We start from the raw sequence: 24,356 nt of genomic DNA, 5'->3' as shown, positions 1-24,356 counted from the left end.
GGACTGAATTTTTTGTTGAGTGGCTGAGTTTTCAGACCCCTCTCAATTAAAGGGCTTTTAAATGGGAATTAGAACTATGGGAAGGAGAAAAAGATGGCAGAAGAAGTAAAAATTATGACTCAGATGTATAATTTTTTGCCCAGCAAAAATTTATTCTGAGTTTTGATTTGACTTTAATAAAATACGCCATCTTTTCCTTTTTATATGCTTGTAACTTTTCAAAGCAGTTGATGTACTTATCACGTTGATCACTCCAATCATCCTTAGCAAGAGGCAGGAAAAGTATTATTATTTTCAAAAGAAGGAAATTGATGCATGAGACTGAGTTAGGATTCTACCTAAATGGATCTCAGGTATTTAAGAAAGCCATTCAGTAAATGCCTTTCAACCACAGGGCTGCACAACCCTAACCGCTTTGCCTTGCTTAGTCATCAATCCTCCTGCAACTTCAAGGAAGGTACTTACCCTCCTTGCTAGAAAGGGAGCAACTTGCTACACCCTGTACTGTGCAGGGTGTGGCCTGTCCCAGGTCCCAAGAACTTATGAGAGCTGATGGTGTGTCTCCTATGGCGGGAAGATTTACACCACACAAGTCAGTCAAAGCTAAATATTGGGGCTGACTTTTCTTGTCAAACATTTACCAGCCCACTACTTCCCAGGCACAGGCCTGGTAATTGGTGCAGCAGTGTCTAGAGCTGGTCTAGATCCTTCTCTTCCCCTGTCAATGATGATCACTTACTCTGGACAACATGCGGTTGTGCACGGTTTCCTGTTACCTATGGGGTGCAAAAACCTGAAGTCTACCCTGGAATTGTCAATTATTAATTCACACAGAAAAGTACAGAAAGGATGCAGAGATGAAAAATATGCCTATTATTCAATTTGTGCTTAAGGACATGAGCTTGGGCCTGGTGCGGTGGCTCGTACCTGTAATTCCAGCTACTCGAGAGGCAGAAGTTTTGAGGATTGTAGTTTGAGGCCAGCCCAGGGTTCCCCTTCCTCCTCAAAAAGTGAGATGCCATTTCAACAAACAAGCTGGGCCTGGTGGGGCACCTTTGTGATCCTAGCTACACGGAAGGCATAGGTAGGAGGATCGAGGTTCGAAGCTGGCTGGGCAAAAACTCAAGAGTCCACCTGAAAAATAACTAAAGCAAAAAGGTCTTGGGGTGTGGTTCAAGTAGTAGAGTACCAACCTAACAAGCACGAGGGCCTGAATTCAAACCCTAGTATCATCAAAAAAGGAAAAAGAACATGAGTCTATATTAAATGAATGTGGTTTCAAGTTTTTGCTTTTGTTTTCAGTGGAGATTTTTGTACTATTAAAACTACCCACCTGCCTAATCCAAATACTGACTGTGACTGAGCCAATGATGAGGATAGCTGTGAACCAAAGGATGCAGGTGACTTTTATCCAAGTTCAGCCACTTACTGACCTTGTGACCTTGGCCTAAGATGCAGTATGACTGAGGCAGTGACAAGAGCCTGGCTGCTGAGGGTTTGGGGGACTCAGGCTGTGCAGTCAGATAGAGGAAACTTGATGTGTTGTCAGCCACTGCTTGGGGATGTAGCCACCATTAGTGCACACACAGCAAGGGAAAGCAAGGTACAGTCCAGAGGAAACTTGCATGAGTTTCAGTTTCCTGGCCAGGGGTGTGGGGAGGTGGAGAGGGGGACTTCAGATGGACTCCAGAAAGAGCTCCCGAGAGGTACAGAGGCTGCCTGGCTGTTGGACTCAGATCTGTTCCCAACCATTGTCCCAAATCCCTCACTGCCGGGTGGAGTTTAAGGCACAGACTTTTCCCATTAAAGGCCAGACACTCAATGTTCAGTGGCCAAGGTGACCTTTCTCGTGGACAATCTTGGAATCACCCTGACAAAACTCCAAATTGGTGTCTTTTATTTTCTTAAAAAATACAATACTGAATATTTTCCTGTGATTTCTGATCTGTGTCACAGTGTCAGCCTCCCAACAGCTGGGTTGGAAGGAAGGAGACCCTGCCAAGGTGGAAATGGAGGGTCTGCCCATCAGATCCACTGACACAGGACTCGGATCCAGAGTGTGCTGTAGGGAGGCAGGTGGGGGAAGTGGTGAAAGCCCATTACAGCTTCTCATGAAAAAACTCTCTTGCCCACCCCACAGAGGCAGAGGCTCTACTGGTCCCTTTCTGGCTTTAATCTGAGCATAATTCTTGAGTGCGCAGCCTTCAGATCTGATTCTCTGGGCCTCTGGGCAGTTAGTATATGAGTCATATAATGACATTTAACTTTTTTCCTGTTAGCTGACGTAGGTTCTATGATATGAAACTGAGAATTTTGATTAAACTCCAAATTTTGCTCTGAATAGTTCTGACTGCTGTGTTTAGGGCTCAACAACTGCCCCTCACCATGGACTGTGACCTTTCAATTCTTGCAGGGGACATAGTAAAGTGATTTTCCCCCATCCCCTCACACCTACTTAGTCTCAATAAGCACCTAGCCTACAGACCAATCACTGGAAATGTTTTATGTATAGGGTCGGTTAGAGACATTTTAGGATTTGTGCATAGTACAATCTCTGTGCAACCCCACAATTCTGACATTACAACACAAAAGCAGCTATAGATTGTATGTAAACACATAGCATGGTCATATTCCAATAAAATTTTGTTTATAAGCCAGGTGCTGGTTGGGTTCTCTGATTTCTGACTCTGGAGATCACACTCAGCAAAGCTCAGCTGCTGAGAGAGGATACCCACTGGAACTCTAGCCTTGGCTTTCACACTGGTTGCCTTGCCACGTTGGACAAGCACTCACCCTGTCCCTATTTTTCTGCATAGACCCATAACAAAACCAATAATACTTGTGTTTTCTCTCTCAGATTTCTGGTGGAGCCTATGAAGGTAACAGATTCAAGAGTGTTTTGACTACATTCCTGTGGTTTTAAGGATTATTATCATAATTACGTTTTATTCTCCAGAAAACTGTGAATTCCAAGAGACGAGCCTGTCTTTAATTCTGAATCTTTGTTTTCAAAGCACATTGCTTTCCACATAGTACACATGCTATCAATGTTCGCTAAATTTAAAACAAGGTTTAGCGCTTGTTTTAGAGGAGTTTTTGTTTGGTATGCTAAGGTTTGGGTGATCCTAACTCCAGAGATGAGCAGTTGAATTTGAGAGTACAGACTTGTAGAGTCGTGTCCACATGCTTAGATGTACACAGAGATCTGAATGAGCGACAGTCGGTGTGGAGTAGGGCAGGAAGTGGTGAGGACTCTAGTGAACTGAAGACGCCAGGTCCTTGCAACGGGAAAACGCTCCCAGCTCCAAGTGGTTCCGTGTGGGATGTGGGACCACCAATGAAAATTTTTCCAACTTTTCAAGAGAAGTTGAAAAATCTAGATTTTATTTTTAGACAAACCTCCCTGATTTTTAAATATTGTGCCTCTGATCCTTAAAATAAAAAAAAATGCTAAATCTTAGGTTGTTTGCAACTCTTCATGTAATTTCTACTGGGTACAAATGAAAGTTACAATGTAAATATCAGCAATGTGGAAATTCTTAGCTCTCACTGCCTTTTGATTTCTTGGCTATTACTTATGATCTTTGTCACAACCTCTAGATTTCTAGTAGTTCTAATTTTCTGTGATTCTTTGGTCAGGTTATTATTCCTCTTAGGCTTTATCTACTCACTTTGAGGATCAAGAGCATTTGTTCCTACTCCCCGGGTGTTTCTATTGCTTCTGCTTCCATCCTTCCTGGTCTCAGCTCAGATGTCCAGTCCTCAAAAAAGCCTTCCCTGAACAACTTGTCTAAATGAGCCTTTCTCCCTATTGCTTTCTCTTTCTTCTGCTCAGAACTTATCAGCATCTGGCAGATTGTATTTTATTTGTGTGTGATCTGTCTTTCCTAAAATGTGAGAGCTCTGTGAGGGAGGGGCATTGTTTCTGTTTTGTTCACTGCTGAATTCCTGGGACCTACCACAGAGTTTGGCAATAGTAGGCACCCATACCTATGTGGAAGGGATAAGCAAGTGATACATCAATAAGATATAAGGACCATTCATTCTCCAGACTGTGGCAACAATACATATGTGGAAAAAATAGTTTTTTATTAGCAAAAATCATAACATCAATGTGACCCTAAAACTCACCCTGAACTAGCTTTCGACACTGGGAAAAATCTATAGATCAATCTAAAGCCAGATTGATTTATATCTAAGACCCAACCCTTCCTAAGGTCAGCCTCCTGGTAATGGCCAAGTAGAATTTTATGATGATCAGATGGAAATTAACTTGAAGATTGAAGATTGCACTCTGTTCTGACAAATGAAGAGAGAAGATGTGACAGATATTTTCATAGAATATAAAGGGTTTCCATTTTGAAATACTCCTGGAGGAACAAAAAGTCTGAGAGTCATTGAAAGTTTCAAAGGTTCGAGTTGAGTAATTCAGGTTAAATAAGAAAAATATTGACTTCCAAAACATGATTTCTACCTCAATCTACCACGAATTTTATTTGTTGTCATATCGACCTCAGCACACAGAACTAATTTTAGAAGGGAAAGAACTCCAAAATACCACCATGCTGGCCTAGGAGCGTGTCTACCTCTGTAGTGTGTCCAAGTTTCCTGTAAATCATGATGTCCATGCAAATTTGATAACTTTTTAGACAAACAAGCATCACTCTTTCTTTTAGGGGCACTCAGAAGGTAGGTAACAGCTACTCATTCTGAGGGAGGTGGTGGGCTTGGTTTTATTCTCTGAACCTATGGCAGACCTCAGGGTACAGTGCCCCAGTATTGTGCTCACCTTTTCCTCACCAACATCACACCTGTAATTTCTGGAAAATAAGTCAATGTACAAGTAAATGTCTGCTCTTGTGGACCAGCCTCGGAGCTCAGTTCTGATAGTTACTGTATTTGTCCTTGGAGCTCAAGATCAAGTGAGAAAGGCCAGGAAGAGAAAAAAGAAAATTAACGAATAGATCATTGAGCTGCACAATTAGAAAAGTGCCACATAATTTCTCAATAAATCTAAGGTTTTGTCATTATCTATTTTTTGTTTCCTTGGCAAAGTTCAGTAAACATTTATTCATGATGTAAAGAAGTAATTTGATCTTGCTACCAATGACAAGGCTGGCAGCAAGTGGGTGTCCACTGGGGCCTGTCTGCATTGTCCCTGTCTTAGCCCTCAGACTGAGGGCCTGGACTGTGAATTTGCTTCACCTCCTTGCTCCTATGTCATGAGTTCCTCAGTGAAGGGACTGTGCCACGGTCATCCAGCATCCCTTGGTGCCCAGCTGAGGGCCTGGCATCTGGTCACCAGCTCAGAATTGTTACAAATGTGTGTGAACCTGAACAAGACTAGGTGCCCTCAGGATAGGAGTGTGAGACAAGTCTGCCGTTTCCACCCTGGACAAAGAAACAAGAAAGGTGACTCTTCCAGTGGCAAACCAGGTTGGTTTTCTTCATGCCCTTACCTGGGAAGATGCTCTGAAAAATAGTCTACAATGGAAGATGGTGGGCATCCTGAGAACTTTCTCCTGTCCTGAACTCTGACTTCTTATTTCACAGTATCTTTTTCACACTTCTAGTCCCAATGTCTCTAACTGTAAAGTGCTTGCCTCACGAAGCCGTGTGACAGAATTTTCCTTTAATGAGTGCATTCACAATAACAACAATAATTCTGATCATTAATAATCGGCTTGCTCCCTTAAGAACAAACACAAATGGCAGAAGTCAATGTCAGTTTCAAAACACATGTAAACAAGAATCCAGGAAGGCCAAACACAATAACCTTTTGTGTGATTAATGGCCAAAACCACTTCCTGCTGAGTGCGAGAAGTAAATGCTACCATAACAGCACCCGGTGTACCTCCACTTACACTTGTCACCATAGTGATTTAGAATATCTCTTCCCCCCAAATACCATATGCTTCCTGAGGGCAGGAATGACGCTCATACAGCTCCTCTGATCTATGATGGTTCTTGACACACTGAGTATTCAATACATTTTTGTTGAATGAATGACAATCAAATCTCAAAGATAGCTGGCAGAGATCTCCCCTGAAAAAATATAATCCTATTGGATCAGAGCTTTACTTCAAAGACAGTTGGGCTTTGGTGCCATTTCTCAAACATTGAACTGACCCAGTGTTTGCCAAAGACACCCACGAAGGTCAAGTGGTCAACAGAGAATTTCTAAATTTTGTTTACATTTTGATAAGAAAAGCATCCAATCGTGTCCCAGATCCTCAGACAACAGTCTTCTAACGGCACACTGCTGCATGCAATCAGCGTCTACCCTGGGGTTTATTCTCGTGATTGGTGTGCACTCTGATATCAGGCTATGGACATTTAGCTTTTTAATATTGTGTTTCCTGTTTGGTGGGGGCACGCAGTTTTTCTCAGTTCTCAAGTCTGGGAAATGGTTGTGGCTATAACTTCTCCACTCAGGACAGTGACACCCAAAAGTCCGGGCAATGCCTGGGGCCTCCATCCGTCTCCCTCACCTCCAGCTCCATGCTGTGTAGCATGAGGAGGCCGAGCAAGTACCGAATTGCAGCAGCGCAGGCCCTCGTGACAGACCGGGGATGTCTACGATCATTTCTTCTGATGCCTTTCATATCACTGAACTGAAACGATCAGGCCTGTCAAGAGCAAGGGCCCCAAATGAAAGGCCAGTGCATTAAGACAGAGTATAATTGCCAGGTTCTGAGTTGCTGACATTAATCGTTTTACTGAAAGACGACAGTAGAGTTCTCTGTCTGTCTCTCTCTCTCCCCCTCTTTCTCTCTTTCTCTCTCTCTTTTATTGCCAACACCCAGGAGTTATGGGGGTGGGGATGGGGAGGAAAAAACCCACCACCACCAAGCTTGGCTAATTAAAAGTAATCTATTTTCCTTTTTTTTGGCAATTTGATAACACAAAACACTTCCTTGGGGGCCACAAGGGGAAACAAACTGAGGCAGATAAAAAATGTTTTGTGTTCATCCAAGCACAACTATGGTAATGCGTATTACCATTAAGCCACATCAACATGGGGAATCGGTTCACCAATGCAAGCAAGAGGCATACACTTATCATCATTTGATAACATGTTTAATGACAGATTGACGGGAGATTTGCAAATGTGAACTGGCATCAGTGTTGCTAACTTCAGCTTCTGCCGCCGCCTCTGCTATGCCAGCATATTTATGTGCAAATTTGATTTCTCAGCCACACTGTTAGTACATTTTTAATATTAACTATGCACGAACAGACAGCCGAACTTAAGTTGCAGTGATGGTTGGAGTTCATTAGATTGAAAAAGATGGGCATGCATGACTAAGATGGAGGTGGCGGGCCAACATCTGAGAAGCAACACTTAACAGACACACTCCATTCCCAACAAGCCCCAGCTTGTCCAACATCCCATGTCGGAGGCAACCAAGCCCTTACCAAAGGAGGAAGGACTGGAGGAAGAAGGAGGACGCTTGAGCATTTGGGCAGGATTCGCGTGGGGGCCAGGGTGTTGCTGGCCCCTCATTTGCTTCTCTTCACGCCACTTCCTTTCACCCAGCACCAGGATGCCGTGTTTCCACGACCCTGGCAGGGAGCAGGTGAGTACCGACTCCTATTCATTCATCACCAACATGGGTCACAGGGGCTGTCCAGGGCTACCTTCCCTCCACGGAAATAGGGCTTGCCCGGGTATTCTGGGAGGCACCGCAATCTGTACTCGGACTTTGCCTCATCACAAAACACTAAGTTTGACCAGTATGTGAAACCCCACAGTGATACACCTTTGTTTCTTCATCTGTGAAATGGGTTTAAGAATATCCCTTACTTCACAGGGCAGTGAAGCTCAAATAAGCTAAAGAAAGAGGCGCTAACTCTTAGTAGACACTCAAGTTCCCAGGATCTGTGAGTTCTGATTTTTTATTTCAGCCCCCTCCTTTTTGGGCAATTTAAAAAGTTTATGTCTGCTTCCCAGGCTCTAGAATACACTGAATTGGATTTAAATTCAAGTTCCTGAAGAGACAGAAATGCTAATTTCCCTGACTTGATTATTACACGCTGCTTCCATGTGTTGAATAACCATCATGCACCCTATAAAGATGTACAAATATTATGCCTCAATCAAAAAATTAAAAAAGGCATTCAAATTAAAAAAAAAATTCAAGCTTCACGAGCTTAAGATGGTATGGGGGTGGTCAAGTCTCTGAATTTCCATTCACTTTCAAATCTTGAGCTCTACAGTAGGTTTGATGACAGACACATGTCTGTCATGATGTCAGGGAAGATAAAATAACACGATGCACACGAGAAGTTTAGCAGTGCCGCAGACACAGTGAGCCAAGCAAGCGTCAGCCTCACCCCTTTTTAACCAGGCAGAGGAGTCTGGCCAACGTGCAATTTCTGGGTCTCCTGTTGCTTCCTGACGGTCTGACAGGCCATTGGCTCAATGTTTTAAAGACTTCGCCTTTTCTTTTGCAGAATGGGGAATCTGTCACAGAACGTACCTCTGGGGCTTGGGGAAGGAGATGAGGCTGCAGTAACAGGGGTGGCTGCTAACGAGGACTGTTATTAAACCTTGTGACTCACGACTTGGCTGAGCCAGGCACCTAACAGGTGCTGGTAAGTATTCGTGCTAGTGGGTGAATTCGAACTTCGTGGCTTTTAGCTAAGTCCTGGGTTCAGTCCTGGGGAAGATGTGTCCAGGAGACAGGGTCAAAGGCCTGCAGGTGCTGATCTGCTGGTGGATGGTAAAATGCACGTGAACGACCCTGCGAAGTCGCAGCTGGACAGCAAGCAGACGACACGAGTCTCACCATGGGACCAGGAGTTCTCCTTTCAGGGGACGCTCCCTGGGGCTGGTTGGCCATGGTATTTACTCTAAGAACATGCCTGGACTTGTCATCCAAAGTGGCCTCAAATCCCAAGTCTGTCACTTATTAGTCATGTCACCCTCAGCAGGCGATGGACCTTTCTGAGGAGGTTAGTAACTGTAGATTGAGGATCGCAGCCCCTGTTTTGCACTGAAGGGTTGATACTCGAACCTGAACTTCCACACCTGTATAATGGGCGTGATAATATCTCCGCTAGCAGTGTGCCATGTGGGGTAAACGCCTCTCACAGTGCACACAGTAGGAGCTCACTCAGTGCTGGTTCCTTCTCCCTTGTTGGTTTTCATGGGCAGGACTGTGCCTGAGCCCCAGCTGGTTTTTTTTTTGTGTTGTTTTGACAAAAGAACTTGATGTGTTTTGCATTCAGCTGTGAGGCAAATCAAGATCCTACCTTGGTTCACAAATTTAATTTTGGGGAAATTGAGGCACTTTTCCAAAAAGTGGGAGTCAGGTGGAATCCTGGCCACACACTGTGAAGGCCATCTGTAGAGGACACTGCAGAGAGGCCTTTGGGTTCCTGACACTATGTCCTGTGCCCCATGCCTGGCAGGGGCTGTCCCTTGTCTTGCGCTGCCCCTGGTTGCTCCTGTAGACACCCCTCCTCTTGATGGCCCTCAGCCAATGACTGGTTGGTGTGGAGCCCCTGAGCTCAAGCAAGCCAACCTCTGAGGCGTCCCACAGAGTCAGGCAGAGCCTGGGGTGAGCTTGGCTTTCTCACCTTTCCTGTCATTGGTCCCCACTCCCATACAGGTTCCTCCTGGGAACACACTTCTAAGAAATCACCTGCACTGGAATCCTGACATCAGGGTCTGCTTCTGAGGCCCACACCTAAGACATGGTCCTTCTGTACATCAGGCTGGCAAACTATAGCCTGTTGGCCAAACTCAGTCCTCTACTTCGTTCTGTAAATAAAGTTTATTGGAACTCAGCTACACTGACTTATTTCTGTACCATCTGTGGCTGCTTTTGAGGTGGAATGGCAGAGCTGAGTACTTGTAACACACACTGTACCATCCACAAAGCTGCAGACACTTACTATCTGGGCCTTAGATGAGATAACTTTGTAGTCTCCTGTACTAAATAACATTTGGAGCATGCCAAGATTTCTGTCACCTCAGGACCTTTGCATATGCTGTGTCTTCTACCTAGAGCTCTTTCTCTTTAACTCAGTGGGTAACTGGATGCTTCTCATTATTTTGGTCTGAGCAAAAATGTCACTTCCTCAGAAAGGACCTTCCTGATCACTCATATAAGGTAGCTGTCCCTTTCTGTATCCCATGACCCTGCCTTTCCAGCACTTACAACACTGACATTACTGTCTTTGGTTATGGGCTGTAATTTCTTCATTGACAACTGGTGCAGAACCTTCTGCTTGTGTGTCTGCACATGGTGCCTGGACATAGCTTACATTTAAAAATATTGACTGCATGATAAGGAAGAGAAAAAACTATTTAGATGGGTGCATTCATGATGATGGAGCCCAGAAACCTAGCCTCCACACAGCAGACTCCGCTGAGGAGGTGCTGGAAGTTTGAGCCTTGTTTTGAATCCTTCCTTCCCAGGGGATGGGGACCTATTTCATCCTCAGGCTGTATCAGGACCTAGACATTTATTGCCCCTGGTATTAATTTACCTTGTTTGGCCATATGGTATCAGGGGAGGTCACTTTGTGCTATCAGCTGTAAGTTTTGTAAGTCACGATATAAACTGGCCTGCTTCAGGAACCTACTGTAAAAGTCCTTGTTGTTGAGAGGACCAAGAAAAAGGCATGATAGCCCTTGTGTGTGTGTGTGTGTGTGTGTGTATTTGCTTAACTTGTGGACAAAGACTAACAGATAGGTGCAAAAAATCAATCCTCTTTTGCAAACCAAAACTCATTGTGCAGTATGAGTTTTGATACATATGAAAAGGAATATGGTGGAAAGAAAAAGGCATGCCATGTGTTTGTGGTACCAATTAATGTCTTAGTTCCACCAAGCTTTTGTGGAGGGCAGAATATGTGCAGAGTCCATGCCTGAACTCTTCAAGGAGCTTGGGAAGAAAGGAGAGAAAGGCACACTGGCATGCTCACAGCATGACACCCATATTCACCTTTAGGTAGCTGAGTCATGCCTGTCCCCTGTTTAAAATCCTCAATGTACTTACAGTCATCTAAACCCCATGGCCTGAATCCTTGGATCTGTGCTGACTCTCCAAGTTTATTTTACCTTCAAGCTCTCAGAATTCCAGTGACACTGGCCTTCTTTCAGTTCCCCCAGTACTCCTAGCTCTTCTGGCCTCAGGGCTTTTGTACTTGTGGTGTCTGTCTGAAATCCTCTTCTTACTTATTTTTTGGACTAGACTCCTACAAATAGGTGTCTTTCTAGATGCACTAAAGTAAAGTGGCACCATTGCTACCAAGGTCCCTAATACTTTATTCCTTTCCTGCATAGGATCTGAGACGGTCCTGTTTGTTTCCTTATTTCTTCTCTATCTCCTGCAACTAAAATGTAAGACTTGTGAAGGGCCATTTCTGCCCAAACAGCACTGACATTGGACCCACTGGGCAGACCAATCTCTGCCTAAGTGTATAGTGCTGATTCCTCCACAGGCAGAGTCTGATGCCAGGCGCCTCAGTCATTGCTTCAATGGCACAGGCCCTGGCAGGCCAATGAAACCCCATCTCCGTATTTGATGGGCATTCTTTTTGCAGGGGCTTGTAAACTGGCAGGGTGTAAGTAGAGCTGGGCCAGGAAGTCTTACCATTTGCCTGAGAATGAAGGCAACCCGAGGAAATCTGAGCAGATGAAGAAAGCCAAGTTCACAGGGCATACATCCTTTGAACCGAGCATTCTTCTGTGCTCGACATCATCAGCTCTATCCTTGGATAAGCTGATCAATTCTAGCTTCGCTTAAGTAAATTTGATTTGGTTTGATGCCAGTTGTAAACAAGGGATTTTGATAAGCACAATTTAGAGACAGGATGGCAAACAGTTCCAAGTATTGCTTCCAAAATAATTTTACAGCCAATTGTACGTCCTCCTGGACAGCCGGTCAAGGTGCTTCCAACGAGCAGTCCCTCTAGAGCCAGCAGCAATACTGGGGCAGTCACTCACTCCTGTAAGTGACCTCAGCAGTCACACAAATGTTCAGGCTACCTCCTGCTTTCCTGGATTTCGAACCTCTCTGTTCCCAGCTTCTGCTGCATGGTCACCCCATCTCATAGCTGATTCTGGGGAGGGACTCTCCATCTCGGCTCAACTTGACTTTGTACTATAACCCAGGATCTCCCTGGAGACTCATGCATCTTCTTCACAAAGGACAGAGTGTCAGATGGGTTCTAGCTCAAGGTCAAAGCTACTAAGAGCAAACTATTTGTGGCACTTCCAACATGCCGGGTACTGTGCTGAAAGCAATAGTTCTCAAAGTGTGATTGATCCCTGGACCTTACCTATGGTACCATCTGGGAACCTGGTGGGAATTCAAATGGTCTGGCTCCACTCTGAATTTACACTTTGAGGATGGAGCTCCGCCCTTTGGGTTTTCACAAGTCCTCCATAAGATTCCTAGCGACACTCAAGTTTGGGAGCCACCTGTTCAAAGTATGACTTGTGGTCTCTTTTGTCCCTCTTCAAGTCTTAAGGTTGGGCAGTTGCTCTCTTTGTAGATGGAAAGACTCTGAGAGAGGTTAGGACATGTGATCTTACTGCTTGTGAGTAGTGGGACCTGGGTTCAAAGCCAGGAAGCCTGACTCATATACCTCTCTTGTGATCCCCCAGCAAGGGTGGACAAACTCACTCAGCTCCATATTAAGCAGCGTGCTGTAGCTGGCGTCTGAATGACATATCCTGTTGCTTTTCTGCTGATCCTAGTGAGCCACAGGACAAATTTCTCAACCTCAAAGAAACTTTCCACTTAGAAAAAATTGGTTCCAAGAAAAATGAACGAGGCAGTCACAGCTGAATCCCAGTTCAGACAGCCCTCAACCCACGTCCTGGGATTGCTCAGCACATCAGGGAATTTGTGATCACCGTTTTGCCACCTCCTGTCTTGAAAATCCCCTGCGCCCCTCTAACTCCCCTCTTTTGTGCATTATATTTCTTCTTAGCGTGGTTACAGATGCCGCATTGCTCACTGAGATCTGAAGGCAATTGCTAGTGTGCAGTTATTCCCCATTTCAGATGTGGAAATGGCTCATAACACAGGGCCTCTCTACAATGATATATAATTTAAAAATTAACTGGAGGACAGAGGAGACTCAGCATTTTTGAACTAGGAACCTAGAGACGCAGAGGTTAAAGCTTGATAAGGTGAGCTTGAGGAATGAGAGGAGTTATTAAGCAAATGCATCTGTGTGTCTCCAGGACTGGAGGGCGTTTCCATTGCCTTCAGTTCACTTGCACTTGGCAAAGTACATGCCCACAAATGGGATTTTTATATTAGGGTGTTTTCCCATTGTTAGGGCCATTCTCTTCCTCCTGACACAGACCTTTCCAATATAAACTGTGCTGTCAGAAAGCAAGCAAAGTAGAAAACACCAATGGCTTATCTCCACAGAGACCAAGCAGAGCTGGATAGCAAGACCAGAAAGAACTTAGGGAGACCCCGGGGACCTGTGCCTGTGTTTATAGCATCATTGGTTCTGGGTTGAAATGGACCAGAAGACATCAGTATGTAAAGAAAAAGAGGCAGGAAGGAGAAAGTGAGCCACTGAGGAAGGAAAGAGAGGCTGTTTTTGCCTATGAAACACTTTGGCTGTTTGTGTTGGTTCAACCCTTTGTGGCTCTGTGACCAAGTCGTTGTTCCCTGGTCTGCTCCAGCCTCAAGTGGTTACAATTATGGATTGCAAATTTCCTGACATTTGACATCTACATCAGCTTTCCCGGATCAACAGAACTCTCTGCCGCCAAACTGAGTAATTACGGAAGATTTTAGCAGTCACGGGGATGCCAACAAAGGCCAGTAAGTCACTCTGAAGAAACAATGTGTTCCTCCCCTTCATCTCACCAGTAAATCTTCTGCTGAAGTCAGGACCACCTAGTGCTGATGCTTGGAGGAGGGGCTGAGTTACAGAAGGAGAGAAGAATGAGGTTATCATTGAAAAAGGGAGGTGAGCCTGTGGGGAGCTTTTTGTTTGTACTTCCTAATTCCCCAAGAAGCATAAAAGTCATGGTTGACTTTGATCACAACAAAGTCTTCTTGGGAAGAGTCAGGGCAGTCAGGGCTGGTTTGGGAGCTGGGGCTGCTCCCAGGAGATGGAAAGAAAACAGCTGTACCCTGGTCTTCTACAGCCCACCTTCTACAAATAGGAATTGTCCTCCTGCCCACGTCTTCTTTGTTTGATGTCTTTCTGCTTCCTGGACACATGAGTGGTCTAGAATGCCTTTGTATCTGCTTATTCTTTCCATGTGCACAGCCTCCAATGCAGCCCAAAGCACTGTCCCTCCATCAGCCCTCACCAGCCCTCACCAGCCCCTCACTGGCCTCCTCCTTCAGCTCTTGACCCTTCTTGTCCATTCCACATTCAGAAGCCAGGGTGATCTAAGAAGTGGATTGTGCCATGTGCCTGCTTAAGTGGCATCATTGAGCTTGGGGTAAAATATCCAAAGTTCTTAGCATGTTTTACAAAGCTCTGGCTTATCCTGTGCTGAGGCTCAGACTCATGGTCCTGCTCCTGCCCCCAGCAGCTCATGACACTGACCTTGTCCTGTTCTCCTGCCCTGGGTGTTCCACCCTCAGTTTGCACATGCCTGGCTCCTTTTCAGTCTCCTTATCTAGGCCCCCACTACCTCTTTGAATGAAGTAGATGGCCCTGACCCTGTCCCCTGCTCTGTCCTGTATTGCCTTGGTTACTCTTCATTCTCACAAACCATCCTTACACGCTCAATAAATGTTAGCTGCAACATTGTTACCAACCTGGTGCCCTGATTGCAATGCAAGATCTGTGTTTCTCCTATTCCTTGGTGTAGTCAGTTCCGAGAACAGGGTCTAGAAGGTTCTCTATGAGTGTTATTAAGTTTAAAAAGGACTTGAAGCCTCTGATCCTCCTGCTCCAGAGCCCAGGATGACTTGACTCACTCATCTGAGCATTGGACCTCTGGAAAAGACTTTTCTTTTTTGAGACATGGTCTCACTATGTAGCTGGGCTAGCCTAAACTCATGATCTTCCTGCCTCAGCCTCCCAAGTGCTGGGATTACACACATGCATCACCAGGCCCATCTCTTAACTCAGATGTATGAGTCTTACAGAGCCTTAGTCCTCCTCACAAATCATTTATCCCACGCACAGGAAATGTTTCTCACTTTCTCACACTTTCCTTGGACCTGGAGATTGCTTCACTGGGCTGTTATTACATACTGGGCACTGTGCTAGGTGTTTTTCCATACTTTGTCTCTTTTAGCTGCTTTTCTGATGAGTGATGTAAGTTATTGTCATTGTGGGGGGGATATCAAAAGGAAGTTATGATCCCCTCCTGGATATTGTCCCTCCCTCCTTCCTTCTTTCCTTCCAATATTTATTGAGCCAGTGTTCTAACAAATGCTGTGGGGAGCCAGTCAGATACAGCTCCTGAACTCCTGGAATTTATAGGCCAACCAGGATTTGCCATCCAGTGTAAACTTGAGGCGCAAATAACGTCCATTGTGCCTATAACTTACCATCCCGACAAGGTCAACTTTATGGAGATGATGCTCTAATTTTTCAGAACATTTTTCTACTATAAGGCTGAAAAGACAATGATTATACACCAACTAGAAGCCAACACACACCTACCCACTGGCCCCCGCCTGCTCAGTCTCCTCTCTGCCATCTTCTTCCCCAAGCTAGGCACCACTCAGGCTGAACCATGTGCATTTTGGGAATGTCCCATCCCTCTCACAGGACCTCACTCTTGCCATTTCTTCTTTCCCTAACACTCTTCCCTTCTTCCCCTTGTTAATCACTGGATTCTTTTCCATGCAGGCTTTGCTCAGATTGCATCCTCATAGCAACCTGTGAAGTCAGCCTTTTTATAGCCATTTGACCACAGAAGCAGCTGAGTTTCAGAGAAGTGATGTGACCTGCTCCAGGTCCCCATGAAGGAAGCAGAGAGCCAGCCTGAGGCCAGATCTCTGCAGTTCCAGAGCCCATGTTCTGCCCTGTATTGCCTTCTCAGAATTTCTGGACATCAGGAACCCTACCTTCTGAGATATCAGGACAGACCTTCCCTCCACTCACAAAAGGCTCCTGTTTTCCTTTTCATCCCCTTATATTTCTGGGATGGCAAGGTCCTGATTGGTTCTTTGACTTCTAAGCCATAGCAAAGACTATCCAATGGGGACCCATCTCCATGGTTACGGCACCCAAGAGAAATTAAAGGAAGGCAGCAAAGGGGGAAGTGGAGGCCCCAGCTAAAGGGGTGATGGTGGGAGGGGGGAGTCATAAACAATTAAACATGACAAAATCCTCTATGAACAAAAATAGAATTACTTGACTGTGAAATTGAGTAATGTAGCATTGAAAATAACATAACCTGAAACATCATTTTTCCCCCTCGATGAAAAATACCAGATAAAACCATGCATATTTAAAGTGCCGGCTTGCTGGAAGGCCAGAGTGTTAGACAGCTGTTTGTGGCAAAGACTGGGGCTTTGGAGAGGTATTTAAACTTTTTTTTTTAAACCTGTTCCTTTGAGGGTAGTGGGTGTGTCTGCATCTCACACTGGGGTGTAGTGAGAACTTTTCACAGTTTGACCAAGAGCTACCAGAAGGATGCTGGGAGAAAGTTTGGCTAAAATTCTTTCCTGATGCAAGTCATCCCTTTGTCTGCACTTAGTTCTAGCTCTGCACTTCCCAGCTGTTTGGTCTTGCTGGTCACTTCACCTCTCCGAAGGCTGCTTTGTTCACGTGGAAGCTGGTTGTAAACACAATTCTTTCTGAGTTTAGGGACAATATTGAGATAATATGCCCAAGGGGCCTGACATGATGCCTCATTGTTTGGCCTTCTTGGAGGTGAAGGCTGGGATCCGGAACTCCACATCAACCAGTCATTGGAAAGGTCTGTCCCTTGCGGGGAGTCCATTTGCAAGCTCTGAGAGAGGATGCTGTGTATACACAGGCAAAGCTGCTCCTGTGACCAGGGATGTCTAGAAGAAGAGGAGCAGGTCCCTCTATTAGAAGGAAAACACGTGGAAGCCAGGTGCAGAAGGATTTAAGAGCAGGAACTCAACGGCATCTCTGCAGTTTCCTCTTACAGATGGATTTCATTGTGGACAGGTTCTTACCTGACTCCCACTTTTATAGAAAATTCCTGTCTCTTCAAAGTTACATTTGTGAGTAAAGGTAGGCTCTCCACATACCTCTCAGAAGTGATGTTAAGACACATAAAATTCTTTTGTTTTAAGAAGTACTGAAAGAAGAGGTAGGTATCTCCTAGTGTTATTGATAAAGGAAATAACCTAAGTAGTGGTTCAAAGAATGCTTGATAAATACCAAATTCTCTGCCAATGTCAATGAAAGCAAGGACAGTAGAAATAATGGGTACTGTGCCAGTCACTGCTCTAAGCATTTTGTCACATCTAATCAACATCACCAGTATCATCACCTCATCACCACCATCATTATCATGATCATGATTACTATATCATCATGTCAACATCACCACCATCATCACCACCACCATCGCCATTGCCATGACCATCACCACCACCATCACACCACCATCACCATTCCTGTCACCATCATCACCACAATCACACCATCACCATCACCACAGCACCATCACCACCGTCATCAACATAACATCACCAACATGTCATCATTAAGTCATCACCATATCAATATCACTGTTGCCACCACCATTACCAATATCACTGCCACCACCATTATCATCTGAATTAAAAATTCTACTGTAGATCTCCTCAAGCAGGACTCAACAAGTGGAATTTTTCAAGGCAGCTGGCTGTAGAGACAGAGGGGGAAGTGAGAAGGAAGGAAATGGCAGGTTACTGCTGTATCCTATTTCTTCTCAGGGGTATACTTTTCCTCCAGAGCTGTTTTAGCTAAATCTGTATTCACAGTGACCTTATTCATTCAAATAAAATGGCACAATCCATCCCACATCTTGCCTTAAGCCTTAAGCAAATGAAAGGGGATTTTGTTTGAGGCGAGTAATCCAGAGGGGATACAGAGGAAAGTGAGGTTCATCAAGTATTTGCTTTGTGTGCTAAACCCAGTACTTGCAATCCCATGGGCTATGACACCCATCCTGAGTCCAGCCTGGCGGGCAGGGGAGGGCACTGCATGGCCATTTACTGGCACCATCTGGGCCAGGCTTTTTCAGCAATCTTAATGTAGATTTTTTTTTTTAAGTTTTCACAGGGTTGCTGGGAGACTAGTGTTATTCCCTGCGTTTGAGGGATGAGGAAGCCGAATCTCAGAGAGGGTGATTGACCTACGAGGCTCAGTTAAAAAGTGGCACTGCTGGGATTTGAGGCCAGGTGTGTCTGAACTCAAAGTCTTTCCTGGCCACTGAGAAGCATGGCAAAGATAATGCTTGGATTTGAAGAGGCATTTTCCATCCAGGTGGTAGATGTAGACTCTTTCCTTTAACTCTCATCATGGTTCCATAAAGATGGAGTTATGGTTGACTCCTTGATCAATGAGCAAACTGACGTTTAGCAACATTAAATAGTCCTCGAAGGTATATTATTTAAAACAGCTACCTCTTGTTGTTCACTAACTGTCATACTCATTTGAAGGTAAAGCGCTGGCAGCCCAGTCTGATGCTCATCCCAGAGAAAGATGAAACAAAGCAGGATTTAGACCCTGGAAGCCCTGCACCAGACCCTATGTGACCCTTGCCTTCCATTGCCATATCTAGACTCATGTCATCAGGTGAATATCACCCCTGACCCTCAAGTACCAAAATATCTGAATTTCCCCACCTAGGAGCCGCCTCTGTTCTATAGGTTCTCATCTCTTTGACTCGCCACTCCAAAATGAATCAAAGCAATTCAAGTTCAGATCTGAGTCTTGCACAGACTTCCTTCATATTATGCATGGAACACAGGTATTTGGGGCTCCAAAATTTGGACTGAGAGATAGGTCTCCAAATGCCTGTCCCCTCCCGCTCGTTAGCTGACACTTCAGTTTAAATCCCACATCTTGTCCCCAAGGCCCTAAATACTCTAACCTTGGGTGACTGAGCCAGTCGCCCTGCACCACTGCTCTGAATGAATGGTGTTTGCTTTCTGTTCTCCAAAGTCAGCCGGGAGGCCAAGAATGCCAGTCCTGAAGGAGAAGTTTGATCTCTGCTTCAATGTCTACCAGCTGGGTGACCTGGACAAGTCCTGGAGCTCTTAAAACCCCAGTTTTCTTGGCTGCAGAAAAAGGAATAGTCATCCAAACAACCATTGTGAATAGTTGTTGAAAGAGTTAAGAAGGATATTCTGTGAGAAGTGCTCAGCCCAGGATTTGTGCACATGAGCAAACTGACGTTTAAATAGCAGCGTTGGTTAATATTTCAGAACTTGCTTATTTCTTCATTTAATTTATTTATTAAGCATTTATGAGTGTCTGAGTTTGACTCTAGCAGGCATCTAACATCGACTGGCCACCTTTAGATTATGATTTATTGGTGCACATGGAAGACAGTGTAACTGACAAGAGTCACGTGGTAGAAAGAACACATTCAGTATTGGTGGAAGCTATATGGCCATCCTCTTTTGCCCTGAGGTCACATGGGGATTTTTATCATTTCTAAGCCTCAGTTTCCTTTCATGGAAGATGGATGAATACCAATCACGTAGTAAGGTTGTTGAAAGAAGTGAAGAGTCTTTAAAGAACTGAACACAGAACTGAAGTATTAGGGGAAACAGAGTAACAGGAGCCTCATTTCACATCATCCCCTCTCTCTATCCCTCACTAGCCTTATTTCAGGCTCTTGTATTATTCCTGTTCTCACTCACCACAGGGCCTTGACACATGCATCCCCGTCAGTCTAGGCCACACTTCTTGTTCCACCACCATGTTAACACCTTGCGATCTTGCACATCTTCTCTCATGGTTTCTCTTGACTTTTGTTACCAGGTCAAAACCTCTCTAGAAACTTTCAGAGTCAAAAGCACCTCTCGTTAGTGGCACTTTCCATCAAGTTGGTCTGATGTTCACCTGTGTGATTATCTGACCATAATCTCCCTTTCTTGTTTGACTACAGATCCATGGGAGCAGCAATGTCACTGTGTGTCATTGTACTTCTTCCCCAGAGCCTCGCTGAGGGCTGTGACAGGGTAGATGCTCAGCAAATATTTATTGAATTCATGAAAAAGAAAATTATTATTTTAGACCTGCTAGTGTTAATACTTGTAACAATTCTTAATACTAGTGGTGGTGGGAGGATGAAAATTATTATTGGCATATTGGAAAGCCCAAGGTAAATGGTTTCTTCCATTGCCCTGGCCTGGCAGGTACTCTGGTGAGTGTGTGTGCAGATGTACAGGGCCCGGCTTGGCAACACTCTAGTCTTCGGTCCTTGTGTCTGTCTAAAACAATTTCTGGGGGTGGAAGCGACCACACCAATTGAAGTTTTTTCAGTTTCCAGAAGATTTCCCTTTTTTCCTGCTGCTCTCCCTTCATGTTATTTCTTTCTATTGTGTCTCTTCTCCTGAATGCCTTCCATTCATTGTTCATGTCTCAGAACAGGGGCACCTGTTCAGGTGTACCACAGGTCCCCTGTAGGTCCCCATCCCAGACCCCAGCCTGGGTGAGGCACTTCTCCTCAGTGCTCTTATGAAAGCCAGTGAGTACAGCCACTTCCCCCATCCCTTGCAGGTAAAGCCAGGGCAGCTGTTGCCAAAATCTTCCCTTGAGTCTTACTCTAAAAGTGAGGGCCCAGATTGCCAAGGAAAGGGACTCATAGTTTTCACTGTTAGATTCCCAGTGCCTAGTAGATATAGGAGGTGTCTAGTAGACATAGGAAAGAAGGAAGGAAGAAGGGAAAGGAGGAGACAGGGAAGGAGGGAAGAAAGAAACGAAGAGAGAGAAGGAAGGAAAGGAGGGACAGAAGGAAGGAGGAAGGAAGGATGGAGAGAAGGAAGGAAGGACGGTGGGAGGGAGAGGAAGAAGGGAGGGAAAGAGGAAAGGAAAGGGAGGCGGGTGAGGGAGGAGGGAAGGGAAGGAAGAAAGAAGAGAAGGAAGGAGGGAGAGAGGGAGGGAGAAAGGGAGAGAAGGAGAAGGGAGGAGAGACACATTTTTCTTGGTTTGAGCTCTGTGTTTCTCTGACCTGAAGAAGTCTTTCTGGATTTCTGCTGATGTGGGTATGGCATTCAGAATAAGGGAAGGTGGAACTGAACCATTTCCTTGTGGGAATGTAAAAGCTCAAACTCTCTCAAAAAGGACAGCAGGAAGTGAGCAAGCACCACCAGCTGGGACAGAACTGTGCCTCTCCCAGAAGGAACAGTCCTATAATGGCACCAGTTCTCAGGAATGATAAAGGAAAGTCCTAGGGAGCCTGGGAGTGGCATTTGGGATCTAAAGAGGAAGGGGCAGACATTTCCCATGTGCTGTTCCTGTCATGAGCTGTTCTGTTAGCAACCAGACCTCCTTCTCCTCCCTTCCTCCTCACAGCCTGCTACCTCAGGCAGGCCCCACCCACCCATCCCCTCAACTCCAACTCCACAAAGACATCTCTCACATATGCTTCACTGCTTGCCAACTTCTCCCTTCTCAGTCTCTGGGGACAGAAAGTCTGAAATTCATCTTTTCTAAGGTCCCTGCTTGTGTTGGAGTGTTCTCCCTGGAACTTTCTTTGAATGTGGGAATCAAAAAGTTGGTTAGCTTTGTGGCCAGGGTAAGTCACTTACCCTCTCTGGGCCTTATTTCACACCTTTTCTCCCACCCCAGCCCACCATCTCTGAACTCACTGGCTCTGGGCTCTTTCTCCAACTTTCATGTTCAGTGCTCTCCCCTTGCACACCAGCTAAGCCCCCTGCCCGCTGACCATGTCCTCAGACACACTGGCCAGTCTTGCCTTTGGTACCTTGGAGTCACACTTTTCCTTCTTTGGTAGTGAATCTCTCCAGGGGACTATCTTAGTGCACTTTCTGCTGCTATAACAGTGTACCCCAGAGCAGGTAATTATAGAGAGTAGAAGTCTATGCAGCTCATGGTTCTGGAAGATGGGAAGTCCACAAAGGAGAGGCTGCATCTGGTGACGGCCTCATACCATGACCACGGAGTTGTCATAATGTAGCAGAAGGCAGTATATGGAGGGAGACCACACGAGAGAGAAGGGAAATCAGACCCAAACTATTCTTTTTATCAAGAACTCACTGCTGCCATAACTGACCCACTCCTGTGATGTTGGCATTGGTCCCAGTCATGTCTTGAAAGCCTCACCTCTTAATACTGTTGAAATGGCAATGAAACATCCACATCCATTTTGGAGGGGCACTCAAACCACAGCAGGGACCCTCTGCTCTACACCTTCCCTGAGTAACTTACAAACCAGCAGCTCACTGCTGTTTTTGCCTTGGGTGCTTGACTGTCTCTCTGACAAGACCCCAGCAGTTGGGACTTGCCTGTCCCAATTCTGCTTTCATCCCCAATGCTGAGCAGCCCCAACGGACGGGAAATGCTCAGTGTACAGCACCTGAGAGAACAAGGGGTGGCCTTTGTGTGACAGTCTGCATGTGTCATGCAGCAATCCCTGAAGGCCAGTGTCACTGAACAGGATCTAGCGAAGCTGCAGCCCTGTGCCAATTGGCAAGGGTACTAGGTAACTTGCACCAGTGTAGACCTGGGCTAAAGTTGTTGCAATGTTAGAAAAGGAAGATGTGTCCACTTGACTCCTTCTGGGCAACCAGTTTTTTGGCCAGGATTTTGAGCAGGCAGGGTCATTCCATTCTTTGGAACAGCTATAATTAAGACATAATTGTAGCTGGGTGCGGTGGCTCACACCTGTAACCCAAGCTACTTGGGAGGTGGAGATCAGGAGGCTTAAGGTTCTAGACCAGCCCCAGCAAAAAGTTATCACAATACTCGTCTCAATGAATAAACTGGGCATAGTGGCAAGTGCTTGTCATCCCAGCTACTCAGGAGACGATAGGTAGGGGGGTCATGGTCTGAAGCCAGCTTGGGCAAAAAAGTGAGCCGCTGAAGAAAATAATCTAAAACCAAAAAGGGCTTGGAGGGATGGTAAAATGCCTGCCTAGCAAGCACAAGGAACTGAGTTCAAACCCAGGACCACAAAGAAACCCTCCCCAACTCAAAACATAGCTGGGATATTTAAAGATCTACTTGTTAAGAGTTTGTGCCTTTTAGAGACAAGGGGTTTGGGAGCCCGGAGCGCTCGTGTATGTGGAAGTCAGGATGGGTGCTGGTGGTCGGTACAGTGGGTGGAGCCCTGAGGCCTGGCCTGAAGTTGCAGCTCTGCTCCTTGCTGCTGTGGGTCCTGTGCTGAGCTACAGCTTTCGCATCTAATATGGGAATTGGATCTGCCTTGTGAATTTGCTGTGGGGATACAGCAGTAGCACAGGCCCACATGTGTTCGATAACGTCAGCATTGACTAAGTGTCACAAGGACAAGAGCACAGGCGCCGTTTTACCAGCTGCAGCAGCTGTGTACTTCTTGCCCTGGGCAAGACAGATCTCAGCGAGAGCAGAAAGGTGCACACCATCTGACGAGGAGCCAGAGGGCAGCAGGACAGCAGGGTTATACCCAGAGAGCTCAGACTGCCTTCTTAGGCCATGCAACAACAACAGGGTAAAGTGACAAGAGAGAGGCTCCACTTTCCAGAGACCAGCTCAGCATCCTCTAGCAATGGGGAGAGGGGTCTTGATGCCAGTGGGGATTAATAAGGGGAGAGGGCATGCAAAGAACACGGGACCCAGGGCCGTTGTCTTATCTGGCTTGCCATCAGATTCAGAGGCTGAAAACTGAGAGCCTAAGAACACAATCTGGTCTCTGACATAGGTTGTTTAGCTTGAAGGGTGTTTAAAACAACAACAAACCAAACTCAAATCAAAATCAAACCAAAACACATCAATAGAAACCCCTCAGTTTAAACACTGGGAGGCTCCCCACAAAGATGGGAACTTCCTACTTCTTTGGAAACAGCTGGAGACATGCAGGGCTCCCTGCTTTAATTTGCTGTACTCTGCCCAGCCTGCTGGGTCTCTTACATTACCTTCTGGCCCTTGGGGCACGTGTTACCCTTAATATTTAAGCACCAGCACCTGCCACTTACTGTCAATAAATATTCTATAGACTACTGATCCTGAATGAATTTGATTCAAAACAAATTCATGTTTATTTATGTTTGGAAGACATGGGGTGACTCCACAGCAAATCAAAGTCCATCAAAAGTCTAACGGCCTGGCTTTGGTGGTGCTCTTCTGTAATCCTCTCTCTGGCCTGGAAGATTGTGAGTTCCAGGTCAGCCTGAGCTACACAGTGAGACCTACTCTCAAAAAACCAAGGGCTGGGGATGTAGCTTAGTGGAAGAGTGCGTGGCTAGCATGTGCAAGGCCCT

The 24,356-nt window shown here is 45.6% G+C and overlaps 1 protein-coding gene and 1 non-coding gene across 3 annotated transcripts in view; one reads left to right on the top strand and one right to left on the bottom strand.

Moving 5' to 3' along the window:
• The window catches only part of Tshz2 (teashirt zinc finger homeobox 2), a 416,806-nt gene that overhangs the window by 142,967 nt on the left and 249,483 nt on the right, over positions 1 to 24,356 (bottom strand). The gene's annotated exons all lie outside the window — the stretch shown is intronic.
• LOC141423769 (small nucleolar RNA SNORA40) lies at positions 10,657 to 10,784 on the top strand. The gene has a single exon (XR_012448580.1). It is a non-coding gene; the product is annotated as a small nucleolar RNA SNORA40 (small nucleolar RNA).

This window comes from Castor canadensis, chromosome 5, assembly GCF_047511655.1.
Source record: "Castor canadensis chromosome 5, mCasCan1.hap1v2, whole genome shotgun sequence".
NCBI classification, from domain to species: Eukaryota; Metazoa; Chordata; class Mammalia; order Rodentia; family Castoridae; genus Castor; species Castor canadensis.
This window is presented reverse-complemented; position numbering and strand designations above follow the sequence as displayed.